The sequence below is a fragment of the Artemia franciscana genome, unplaced genomic scaffold (genome assembly GCF_032884065.1).
Source record: "Artemia franciscana unplaced genomic scaffold, ASM3288406v1 Scaffold_772, whole genome shotgun sequence".
Taxonomy (NCBI): Eukaryota; Metazoa; Arthropoda; class Branchiopoda; order Anostraca; family Artemiidae; genus Artemia; species Artemia franciscana.
Window position 1 is genome coordinate 64,125 of NW_027067775.1, and position 12,677 is coordinate 76,801.

At 36.1% G+C, this 12,677-nt stretch overlaps 1 long non-coding RNA gene across 1 annotated transcript in view; it reads right to left on the reverse strand.

The window, feature by feature from the left end:
• Window positions 1–1,148: 1,148 nt before the first annotated feature.
• LOC136043646 (uncharacterized) overlaps window positions 1,149–12,677 on the reverse strand; it is a 43,689-nt gene continuing 32,160 nt past the window's right edge. The window contains exon 3 of the long non-coding RNA XR_010621678.1: window positions 1,149–4,537. This is a non-coding gene — a long non-coding RNA (uncharacterized LOC136043646). The remainder of the gene's footprint in view (window positions 4,538–12,677) is intronic.

Sequence of the window (12,677 nt, forward strand, 5' to 3'; positions counted from 1 at the left end):
AACAATAACATACGGATTGTCAATTTTCACAAGAGCCTTCAGCCCCGTTACCTCCCCCATGTTCACAGAGGCATTATCCCATCCGAAACCTATGCAGTTCTCTTTTGGGATATTTCTGACGCTGAGTAGCTTATCTACTTCTCCCTTCATTATCTGAGCTATTGCTGATGGCACCTCGACAAGTCCTAATAAGCGATCGCAAACACGTTTTAACTGAGGACACCAGAAGCAAACAGCAACAGCCATAGATTTAACAACAGATTTGTCTGTCGATTCATCCAACATGATTGAAAACTTGCATTTCTGCAATTTCTCTGAGAGAGCCTGGTCTGCATCAGGTGCCAACTTTTTCACAATGATATTTCGTGTTTTGTCACGGCCGCGCGTAATCTTACCTGCGATCACGGAATCAGGGAACACATTTTTTAGGATTTCTGGCAGATGTTCCATAACCCTAAATGGCAGGTTGTGTTCAGCAATAAAGCCGCTGAGCTTCAGCTCTGCATTCTCAACACTCTTCTGCAACATCACACTTTTCTTAAATTCAACGTTACTGGAGCACAAGTTTGCTAGATCAGTTGTATGCTGCTTTGCCTCAAAGTTCTTTACATGGAATTTATTTTTGGAATGTCGAAGAGCATGGGTTTTTCCTCCAATGTAACTTTTGTTGCAAACCAGGCACATAAATCTCGTACTGTCCTTCTCATCCTTCCGAATCCATTTCTGCAGGTCTTTGTCAGAAAGCCAGTTACTGTTAAATTTGTGCTTGTAATGTGTCTTTTTCTTTTTTGGCTTTGCCTTGACATTCATTCTCTCATCAACACATTCGTCATCAGAGTCAGACTCTTCAGATTCACTAGATTCAGTACTGCTGCCGCTTTCTTCACCTAGTGATATCATATCTTGGTCACAGTTTTTGCTGTTCTTATCACTGCCCAAGTTTGCTCGGCTATCAGGGTTTATTCCAGTCTGTACTTCTGTCACCTCGTGCAATTCTTCAGTGGGTTTGTTCGGATTTTCTTGTCTCTTATCTGTCTCATCTGGAGGTCCTGGCTTTTTGAAAAACTGTTGAAGTTTTGATTGCTTCATTTGGTCCTTAAAAACGATATATAGCATATAATTCCATGTATCTACTAGCTACTCTCTACTATGTATGGTAAATCAAAAAAGAGGATTAAAACTAGCTTTTTTCACGGTAAGAATGACAAGCATACTAGGCTAGATAGTAATTTTACTTTGGGATTTTTTTGTTAGCTTTACCCTTGATCAGGTAAACAGATGCTGACAAAAAACCAGAGATTCCCTTCTACAATCAGACAACACATAAGTACGGATTTCCTAAAGAGATTTCCCTGAAAAACTGTGTTATGTGATAGCAGTAAATAATGCATGGGTGATCGAAATATGTACTGATATTCCAATAAACACGGTGACAAAGACAGTGAAAACTCTGATCACAAAGATGTGTGCGCCTGTCATCTCTTTCAGAAGAGTAACCATCTGGTAAGCTACTACAAAATTACCCATGGCCATGATAAATATAAAGGAACGCTTATCCTCCACAGAATTTCAGGCTGTGGGATACTTGTCACTGACTTTGTCAGGTACTACCCATGTCAGTAATTATCCTGATTTTGGTAGAGTAGCCTACAGGTTAAAAAAAAATACAATAAAGGTTCCTGCTTTTTTTATTCCAAAACTAGCAATGGTACAGTAGAGGTATGCTTATTTAAACAGTTACCATACTTAAATATAAACAGTGCAGTTTTGGGCTAAATGGTAGAATGAAGATCCAAAATACCTATTCAGGTAGACTATTTTCAGAGGCCCCTAATTGCCTACTTTGGCTAATTGATAGTTAACTTTAGTCACAGCAAGTGCATGAAAATGGCAAAGTTCAAAGTCAACAAACATTCAAATAAGTATACCTCTACCCAAGTATGCTGCACATGAAAGGTTCATGAAGGTAGATTTCACCATGGCATATGTCTAGCCGATATGCTCTCCACTACACTCCTAGTCACTCCTACTCTAAGCCTCTTCTATCTGCTTTTCCACAAGTGATCAGCTTAAGAAACATGGGGGCTAATCGCATACAGGTATGGCTCACATAAAACCTATTGTCATTCATACTATAACTGATAGATATTTTGAACAGTCTGAACTTGTAGGTTTGAATGTGCATTTTGTTAGATCACTAAGTTAGTGATCGAGCCTGTAGCAATGTGGGTTGCAAGAAGGACTTGTTGCACAAATACCGTACATAACAATCATCTGAATAAGCCACTACACTACATACTTAGCGTTGCTGACATGGCAAATCTGAAGAAGACTTCAGCAGGCTTACCTCACAACTGGAGTTAAGATGATAGCATTTTTAGTTTTTGAAAATCCGCGGCAACTTTCCGTTTTCCGTAACGACTCCAAATTTACCATAGAGTTAACCTCTAAATAAAAGCAGACAGACAAGTCGCGAGAGTATTTGCCATAGCAATGAATGGTAAAGGTTCCGTTTACAAGTAAAAATCGTTCTTTTTTTTAGTTTTGGAGAAAATGTACTGAATTTGTACCAGTTCGACGTAAATGTACTGATTTTCTGACTTTAAAAAAAAGTTGTACAGATGTACAGGTCAGAGAAAAAAGTACTGAATCTGGTACAATTGTACCACTCATCGCAACACTGCGTGTAATATGAATATCAAGGAAGTAATTTTTAATATTTATTTATATTTTAATTCTTCAATGACATTTACCTATGTTAGATAAGTCATCATGTGTTCAAATATATGACAAAATAAATGTTTTATTGGCATGAACTCGCCACAGTCAACAATCTTAAGAAGTTTGCATAATCTGTGGAACGAACATTCAACATTATAACAGACGGCAAGGGCCAAAAGACGAAAAAAGTACTGCCTTCGGAAATTTTTTTAATTTTTTGTGGTACTAGTCTGAAAAAGGAGGCGTAAATTACGGTCCACAAATTGAAAATTTTGCTTTGAAGTTGTTTTTTTTTCAAAATTTATTAACTTTAAAAGAAGTTGCTAAAAGTAGAGAAGGTTATAACGGGTTTTCATTAATTGAAGAATAAGAATACTACGTTGGGCTTTAAGGTCTCTACTTGCGGTGGGATCTCCGTTTCATAGCCCTTCAACCAGAAATCGCAAGGGGTTTGGGCCAAGCCGTCCTGTGCTTTCGTACACCCTTCTTGTTTACCTTCCCTACATTTCGCCAGATACCCATTTAGAGCTGGGTCGACTCTGGCTGAGCTTACAGAGTCATGCCACTGACCCTTGTTCCAAACTAAATAACTAGCGACACCAGGACTTGAACCCTTGTCCTCCCAGACAAAGGCTACAAGAAAAAGTTACATCTATGAAAATGTCGGAGAATAGTTAATAAGAGGTTTAATGAAAAACTAGTAAGGCTTCATAAAAAATGTTACTTGATATCTTGGGAACTATTTGAGTTAGGTTAAGACATTTCCAGGAATGTTTCCAGGGCTGAAAGTATGTCCTGGGAAACTGTTCTGGGTATCTACCTTCTCCGCCTCCCCCTCAAAAGGACGCTGATTCACAAAAAAAAGTGATTTTAAAATAAAACAGCAACTCGGTAGCCCCTCATTAACTGTCAGGTGTCTACTAAGAATGGAAGCTGAGAGTTCTTGCATTATTTTTGGATTCCTCTTTGAATCTTGGATTGCTCTTGCATTCCACTATCCCTGAAATTTCGGGGATTTAACCGATAATTGCTTGGGCCTAGGGGCGCCAAAGACTTTAATCCAGCCCTGTTGATAACGTCTTCCCTGGGCGTTACTTTGTCTCTGACTTCATTCCTGAAAGTTTCATTTTTCTATCGAAACTATTCCCCAAGATAGCAAAAAGTCCCCTATATGCACTTTTACCATTGTTTTTACTATTTAATTTTATGATCTCATTTCTGCTTCCATTTGTCAAAGCTGGGCCTATTCTCTTCGTTCTCACCCGGGTACAGTCATGTCCACAGAGAACAGGTGAAATATATCCTAGGTTCTGATTTTTGATTTCTTTAATTTAACAAAATTACATCAACAAAAATAGCAAATTCCATGGAAGGAAGAGGTGGCCGGGAAGGAACAGGAAAAATTTCTCTTGTTTAGGGGCTTTGATTAAAATAGAGGTCATCATACTATTCATGTAATTAATATTGATCTCGTAGCTATGTAGGCCTATGTTAATATAAATTATTTTATCAACTTTATTTTGTTTGTCAGGTTATACTGAATGCCTAGTATTGCATAATAACCTACACACATTTTAGAAAATGAATATTTAAGTCGACAATCTCGAAAAGCTGTCCAGGAGTAAAAAATAAGTACAATTTACAATAATTAACTAGCAGTCAATAATTCGTAATGACGTGGAACTGCTTGGGGGTTCTTGCCTCTTTAGTCGATCCAGCGACTACTATCTCAAAATTGTTCCTCAGGATGCGCCTCATAGAAAGTATCATTTTGGCGAAATTGTTTACCGGGACAGGGCGGAGCGACGTTTAATTCCTGTAAAAAATACGAAGGACTAAATTAATCGTCAACTAAAAAATAGCTATATTATTAAAAATTCAACACTTCGAAAATTTACTAACAAAACTCTTGAAAATCACAAGACTTTTTTTTGTAGCGAGAGGTACATCATCGACATGCGGTCAGCTCTCCCTATAATGTATCACGAGAGTCAGTGGTGGTTTTAGGCCGGGGTGGGGAGTAGCTACCCCCCTCCAGTTTTGCTGACTTCTGACATAAAATTCCTTTAATTTTATATTTTTACACTTCTGTGGTACGCCTTGCCCCCCCCCCTAGATTGTTAGGTCCAAAGCTATTACTGATGGTAGTCTTATTGAGCAGGTCACAGCATCCTATGAAATAGCAGCACCTAAGAGAGTCATAGCCTCGATATCCAACAATACTCTTCTCTGTTACTATCTTTAAATGTACTTGTAAGCAGAGACAAGAGGTAGGCTATAGATTGTGCCCTCTGTAGAAATTCTTTTCTTTCTTAGAAAAAAGATAAAGGCCGTATTCAAGGGAGGAGTTGAACTCCTTCCTGTTCTCCCGAAATGTTTGTCTGACGCGTAAAGTACATAGAAACGCATCTTTGATGCGCTTTGAAGTATCTTTTTTGTACTCGCGTCCCCCAAAAAAACAATCCCCCCCGAACAAAAATCCTTTTCTTAGACCACACTGCTTTTCCATTTACGAAAAAAAAATAATTGAAGAAAAAACGGGTTTAATTTCTTATAAAGCAGTGACAACAAAATAAAATAAAAAACTACACTTTAGCTAACCAAAAAATAAAAATACTCCGAATATTTCGGCCCCACGTCCGGGAGCCTTTCTCAACGGAAAAAAAAGGAGAAAATTACAACAATTTAAGACTATTTTTAAGACATTATAAAAATGCCACGACAACTAAACCAACATAAAAAATATAAACAATCAAATATATAAGAAACAAAAACTCACATTTTAAAACAAAAACTCCCGCAACTGACTGTAACTTTAGAAAAAAACTGAAGTAATTGTTTATATTGGCACTTTCCTCTGCCACAATCGATGTATAAATGGGAATCTATTAAAAATGAAAAATATAAATACTTGCAACAATACGAAAAGAGGTCACCCAACCCCAAATCCAACCAAAATCTTACAGGTTAATGAAACACAATTATCAATTATAAATTGAATGGATTTTTTCATTTGCTATTTTAGCTGCCGTCCGTTGACTTCCTACAGCATTGACCATGCTTTGGCCTCCGTTTGCAAGGTTATTACTTGTTTCAGGACAATTATGCAACTCAATACTCATTGAAGTTTTTGACTGGTCTTTAATTAAACTATTATAAATTGAATTTATTTTAAATTCCCCTTCATCTCTATTGATACCAATACCCCCATAGATAATCTTTTTTATTTCTATAATTTCTCTGAAACTTTGTAAAAGTTCTACAGACTTATCAACAATTTTTGTCTGATCAAATAAAATACTATGATGAGGAAAATTAAACACGTGATCCGCTATAGCGGATTCAAAAGTATCAGGTTTTTTATTCTGTCTTAGCGAGCAATCTATCGCATTTTTGTGTTGCTGTAGCCTATTTTTTAAATTCTTCTGTGTTCTACCTACATAAAATTTACCACAAATTTTTGTGGAGCAAATTGAAAGCACCATTGAAGCACAAATTACCACAAATTGAAGCACACGTCAATTGATTGACGGAAACTTTTGATCAAAATGATTAACCGTCAAGTGCCTCTTCTGTTACGGCCTAGCGGAAGTCCAAGCATTTTACTTCCTAGTCAATTCTTTTTCAGGGGACGGTAACTCGGTCAAAAACAAAGTTATCAGTTTTCTTCGTCGCTTAAAATAGATAAACATGAGAGGGTTAAACTTAAGGGGTTCCTAATTCGAAATAATGATTAGGGGCAGTTTATCCTTAGCAATTCCTTTTGTAATTATTTATACATTATAATTTTTTATATATATTTATAGCCGGCAAATTGGTGTCTGTACGCTACTTATTCTCCAGACTATTTTTAAACTGTTTACAACTAACTAATAATTCACTGAGTCGCCCAAGAACAATCCGAGTGGTTAGTCCCTTGGTCTAATTTATGCATTCTCAGGCGCTCCGCTTACAGCTGCATCTAGTCTTTTGAGGGAAATTTTTGACTTCGGAACACAAACATGTAAAGTATTTGAAGGGACTGCAGCCAGCAAGTATATATTATAAAAATAAGTTTCTGATTGTTGAATAGAATACTTTTTGCTCTATTTTTGTGATACCCCACGACAACAGTGCCAAGTATAGCAATCTAGAATGCAAACCCGAAACAGGTTTTATAATTATTTTGGAATTATAAAAAAAAAATATTGTCGCCTTTAAGATTTGATTAGATCAAAATATTCCCCAGATTTTTTTTATATTTGTTAAAATAAAAACCGCCGAAATCACTAATTCAGGAACGCCAGGCAAACTCCAAATGTTTAACATGGGAGGTATAGGAAGATTCCTTGAGAGCACGTCCTACCTTAAGGAAAAGGCTGAAAATTCTACAGCCCTACGCTGAAAATCCTTTATTTGCCCTCCCTACTCTTTGCGCATTTATATTTAATCCTTTACTGGCGCATTCTAAAGTACTAATTTAACCATAAAAATATCAGGAGATAACAGCAGATTATTAGGAAGGGTTAAAAGAGGGATAAAGCAGAATCACCTTACAGAACGGTGCATGCAATGACACCGGTGAGGGGGGGGGGGTGTTCTGGAACAATATGTTTCAAACACCGTTTTCCAGCATTTTCATTTTATGTCAGTATTTTGCCCAATATATCGAATACCACCTAATTCATAATCCTGAATTTTCTGGGGGGTTCTCTATAAGCGGGGCGTCAAATTCTCGAAATATGGAAAAGCCAAGAAACTGAAAACCCTGACAGCAAGTAAGTTCGAAAGGCTTACCTAACCCAATTTACCTCTATGACAGGCACTGTCAGAAGTAAAAATATTCTGGAAATAAAAAAAAACAATACTAAAAAATATAAAAAGTAATTGTGCCAAGAAACTGAAAAACCTGACAGTAAGTATGTGACATAGTTCGAAAGGCTTACCTAACCTTATTTACCTCTATGACTGGCACTGTCAGCAATAAAAATATACTTTAATATTTTAAAAAATAATAAAAAAATATAAAGATATACACTAAAAAACACGCCAAGAAGCTGAAAACCTTGACAGTAAGTATGAGACATAGTTCGAAGGGCCAACCTACCTTGTTTACCTCTATGACTGGCACTGTCAGCTATAGAAATATACTTTAATATTTTTAAAATAATAAAAAAAAAACAAAGATATACATAAAAAATACGCCAAGAAATTGAAAACCCTGACCCTAAGTATGAGACATAGTTCAATGGGCTTACCTAACCTTATTTATCTCTATGACTGACACTGTCAGCAATAAAAATATACTTTAATATTTTAAATAACAATAGAAAAATATAAAGATATACACTAAAAAACACGCCAAGAAGCTGAAAACCTTGACAGTAAGTATGAGACATAGTTCGAAGAGCTTACCTAACCTTATTTACCTCTATGTCTGGCACTGTTAGCAATAAAATTATACCTTGATATTTTAAGAAATTATAAAGTATAAAGATTTGCATAAAAAAATACGCCAAGAAACTGAAAACCCTGATAGTAAGTATGAGAAATAGTGCGAAGGGCTTCCCTAACCTTATTTACCTCTATGACTGGATCTGTCAGGAATAAAAATATACTTAATTTTTTTTTAAAAAACTGTAAAGTATAAAGATATACATTAAAAAATATGCCTAGAAACTAAAACCCTGATAGAAAAACCTGACAGATGACTGGATCTGTCAGGAATAAAAATATACTTTAATATTTAAAAAAAGATAAAATATAAAGACATAGGCCTGCATAAAAAAAAATATCCAAAGAAACTAAAAGCCGTGACAGTAAGTATGAGACATAGTCCGAAGGGCTTACCTAACCCCATTTATCTCTGACTTGTACTGCCAGTAATAAAAGTATACTTTAATATTGGCTTTCGTCGTGTTCCACGCAGACAGGATGTGACAATTTTGATAGCCTGTTAATTTCGTTGTTTTGGTGAGTGTTCCGTTTTAATCCCACAAAAACTCTCACACCATAACGAGGTATTAATTGCAAAATAAATTGGTTTTACAAACAGTTCTTGCCTCTTGGAAATATTGAGTTTTTAAGCAACGGCGCCGCGTTTAATAATTTGGCTCAAGGAATTGCAGAATTTATTAGCGAAATAAGTACCGCAAAAAGTGACGTTGACACATTAAAGTCATAAAGTTTATATTTATAGCATGTACTAAGATCAAAACGATGCAACTGAAAGCAAATGTGAAATTCGCAGTGAAGTTAGGAATTTTTTTCAAGTCAAACGCTTTTGCAAAAAAAGAATTCATCTTCAGATTCGTTCTGCATCTAACTTTACTCAAGTAAAGAAGATTAGATGGTTTGACACACTTCTGTCAAGAAAAACTCTTTCTGCCATCTAGCGTTAAATGAAAATAATTTCTTGCTAGCTTGTCGGTAGCAGTGTTTTAACGCCACCGCGGTTTTCGCCACCATATGTTTTCCGTCACCTTTTCATTCAGGTGGGTCAGGATAGACATAGACATAAGATCAGACATAGACATAGACAAAAACATAGACATAGACTAACCTAACCTGTCTATTCTGATCCAACTAATTCTCTTGATAAAGCAAGATTTCCTGGGTGGCGGAAAACCACGGTGGCGTTAAAACACCCAATTCATTTTTTCAAGAGGAGGGGTTGGAGTTGGATCCAATTTCCCAAGTCACGTGAAAATGTGGTAAACTAAAAAAACTGGTCTCTTTCTTCGGATACTTGAATTATGGAGACCTATCATAGTTTTGAAAAGACTTTAGAAGATGCTAAAATTTAGCTGGGGGGGTAAAACTGGGGTCTCGGGGATAAGTTTCGCCACTATCCCATAGTAACTTATGCCCCCTGCTCTTTATTCGTCCACTCCCTCACCTGAAATCTCAGGAAGAATATATTACGTGAAAACTTGAGCATTCAGAGTTGTGAGAAACTATGGTGCCCCCCTATGCTGGGCACTATATATAGTTAGGACACCATATATGGTGCCCCCTAAACTATGTAGAATATATTATGATCATTCTAAGTGTTCACACCGGTGTTTACCTACACTTAAAAAAGACACGTGTTTTTGTTGAATTTATACCCATCTTTAATGTCATATTTTTGGTCACCCAAGTAGTTGACCGCCCCCTCAAAATCTCGTTCTGTATTCTAAAGCATACGTCTGGCATAAAAATACTTCGAAAATGATAATTTATGGTGGGGGTCTTATATGCCAACAATGATCTCTTATGCAGAGGCGCCATTTGGGCCAAATCTTGGGGTGGGCATGGGGCATTTGACAGAACTTGAGACTTTTATTATGAATCTAACCTACTTTCAAAGTTTACAATGATTAATAGCAAATAGCGTAATTACTCCAAGAGTCGTCAGGTAATTACGCTCTTTGGCTAATAGGCGTGCAGTTAGTTCAAATCATTTGAACAGAATGGATTATATTGGACATAATGGATAATTGTGGCCGGAAAAGGGCCCTTTGTGGTGGAAGCATGGCCCCCTGGAAAATCTGGGGTGGTCATTTGCCCACCCTGAACCCCCCCCCCCCCAAATGGCGCCTCTGCTCTTATTTCATTATTTACTATTTTTTGAAGGGTTTTCAGCAGAAAAATATTGCTCTAGGTGGATATCCCCATTCCTTTCATTTTTGTGGAAATAAGCCCATCTTTTGATCCTTTGTTCCAAAGGATCATTTATATAAATTTTTGAAGTGAGAGAATATCTTTTCACCCCTCAGCATTCACATTGCAGGCTTAGCCCATAAGTTATGTAAATTGCCCATTATTATCAGCTACATTCTATAGACAGCGCAATAGCACTATTTAAGAAAATAGTGGGTAGGCTACATTGTGTTTTTGTTTACCTGGCTACTTTGTCTAGATCGGAATGATCTTGTAAGCTTCGGAGGGAGCTCATTCAATTACAATTTAAATTTTCTAATGCCTTTTTTAGGATTCAAAAGTGATTGGTGGGTAACCAACTCCCCTCCCACGCCCTTTTACTTACCCGCTCCTTCCTTAACACCCAAAGACATCTTATTAAAATTTTGAGGTAACAATTTTGCTCAAAATAGTCGAAAGGTCCATTAATTATGACTCTAGAGACGAAATGACCCCGACAGTCTCCGGGGCAAGGGCTGTAAATTGTGGAAGTTGCCTATAGATTGTACATATCGGTTTTATTATTGGCAAGAGGGACATGCTTGATTCTGAGTGTCCGAAACGGATAAAATGAAATTTCCTAAATCAAAATGTTGAGGGGGTTATCAAACTCAATCAAAAGATATCATTTGCATCCAGGTTGCCAAAATGATGTATCTTTCATATCTCAGGAACAGTTAAGGGACGGATGTTGAACTAAACCAGAAGATACTTTGTGCGCCCAGGTTATTTAGGCGAACAGCTAGAAGCATGAAGTTGAAACTTTCAGGGAATGTTGGATTAAATCAATATTTCAGGAAGATCTAACGGTAATAACTTGAAACTTTGAGGGGATGTTGAACTAAACCAAAAGAGGTTATCTGCATCCGAGTTTTTATAGGGGCTTGTCTGCAATATCTCAGGAATGGCTGACGGTCATTAATTGAAACTTTCAGGAAATTTTGAACTAAATTAAAAGAGATTATCTACGTTCAGGCTGTTAATAGGGGGTATCTGCAAAATCTTAAGGAAATGTGGTACTAAATCTAAAGACACTATGAACATCCAGATTGTTAAAAAGACGTTGGCTATCATTAGTGTCTCAGGAGCAACAAAGGGTATTAAGTTGAAACTTTCATGAAATAGTGAGGAGACATTGGAGAGATTCAAACAACATAATGTACATCTAAACTGTCAAACGGTTTGTATCAAAAATATATGGCAAATGGCTCTAAATTGAAACTATTAGGTAATGTAGAAAGGGGTTATTGAACTAAATCAAAAGACAGTATATGCATCTATGTTGTCATCTGAAACTAGGGATCCAACTGAAACTTCGAGGAAATATAGGAGGAGGAAAACAGTGGATTAAAATTTTGCTTGGGAACCACGGGGACCTAATGAAGGACAAAAAATGTTCGAAAAAATTGTTAAATCGATTCTTAGTGTGAAATATTCTTTTTTTTGTGTGTACATCTTCGTAAGATTTCAGGCCAAGAAGACACCTCAATTCCACAGCCAAGAGAACTTTAACCAGGAAAAAATCTGTTTGCATTGAATCCGGAAATCCTAATTATATTCTTGTGTTTTAAACAATAATTCAGAACCCTTTTTAACTGAGAAGCTCAAATGATAATTTTTAAAAAAGAATAAATTTTAGTAAATATTCACGGTAGTAAATTGGTGGGGCTAGTATAGCTTCAGCCCTATAGAAGGACAAAATCATGCATATTTTCAATCCATTTATTTGAGTGATCCTCCTCACCAATCCATTTAAAGTTCTAAGTAAAACTATTATTAATTTTTTTTACAAAAACTGGTCCAAAACAAAAATAGCAAAAAGCAATCCAAAAATTTAACTCTTAAGCTGAAAACCGAAAAAAAAACGCAAAATTCTTGTTTTGATATCCAATAAAAGAAAAATGTCCATGAAAACCAGAAACTAATCTGAAAACTTCTTCTAGAAAAAAGTTTCTCAAAGACAAACAAAGATGTATATTAAATCAAAGATGAGCAGAAACAAAACTTCAAGTCTAACTTAAAAACGAACAGAAATCACTGTCAATGAATAAATATGACCCAAAGCGAATAGAAAGTATAATGATAATGAAACTATAATATTGAAAGTGCTAAACATATACTTTGAAAGTATAATAAACGAACAGAAAGTATAATGACAATGATAGCACAATAATGAATGTATAAATTATATATAATGAAAGTATAATGAACCGAGGGTTTATTGCTGTTTGTATACAGAGACAATTAGCTTCGGCTCTATGGAAAAATACATTGCAGCTATATTTTAATAAATA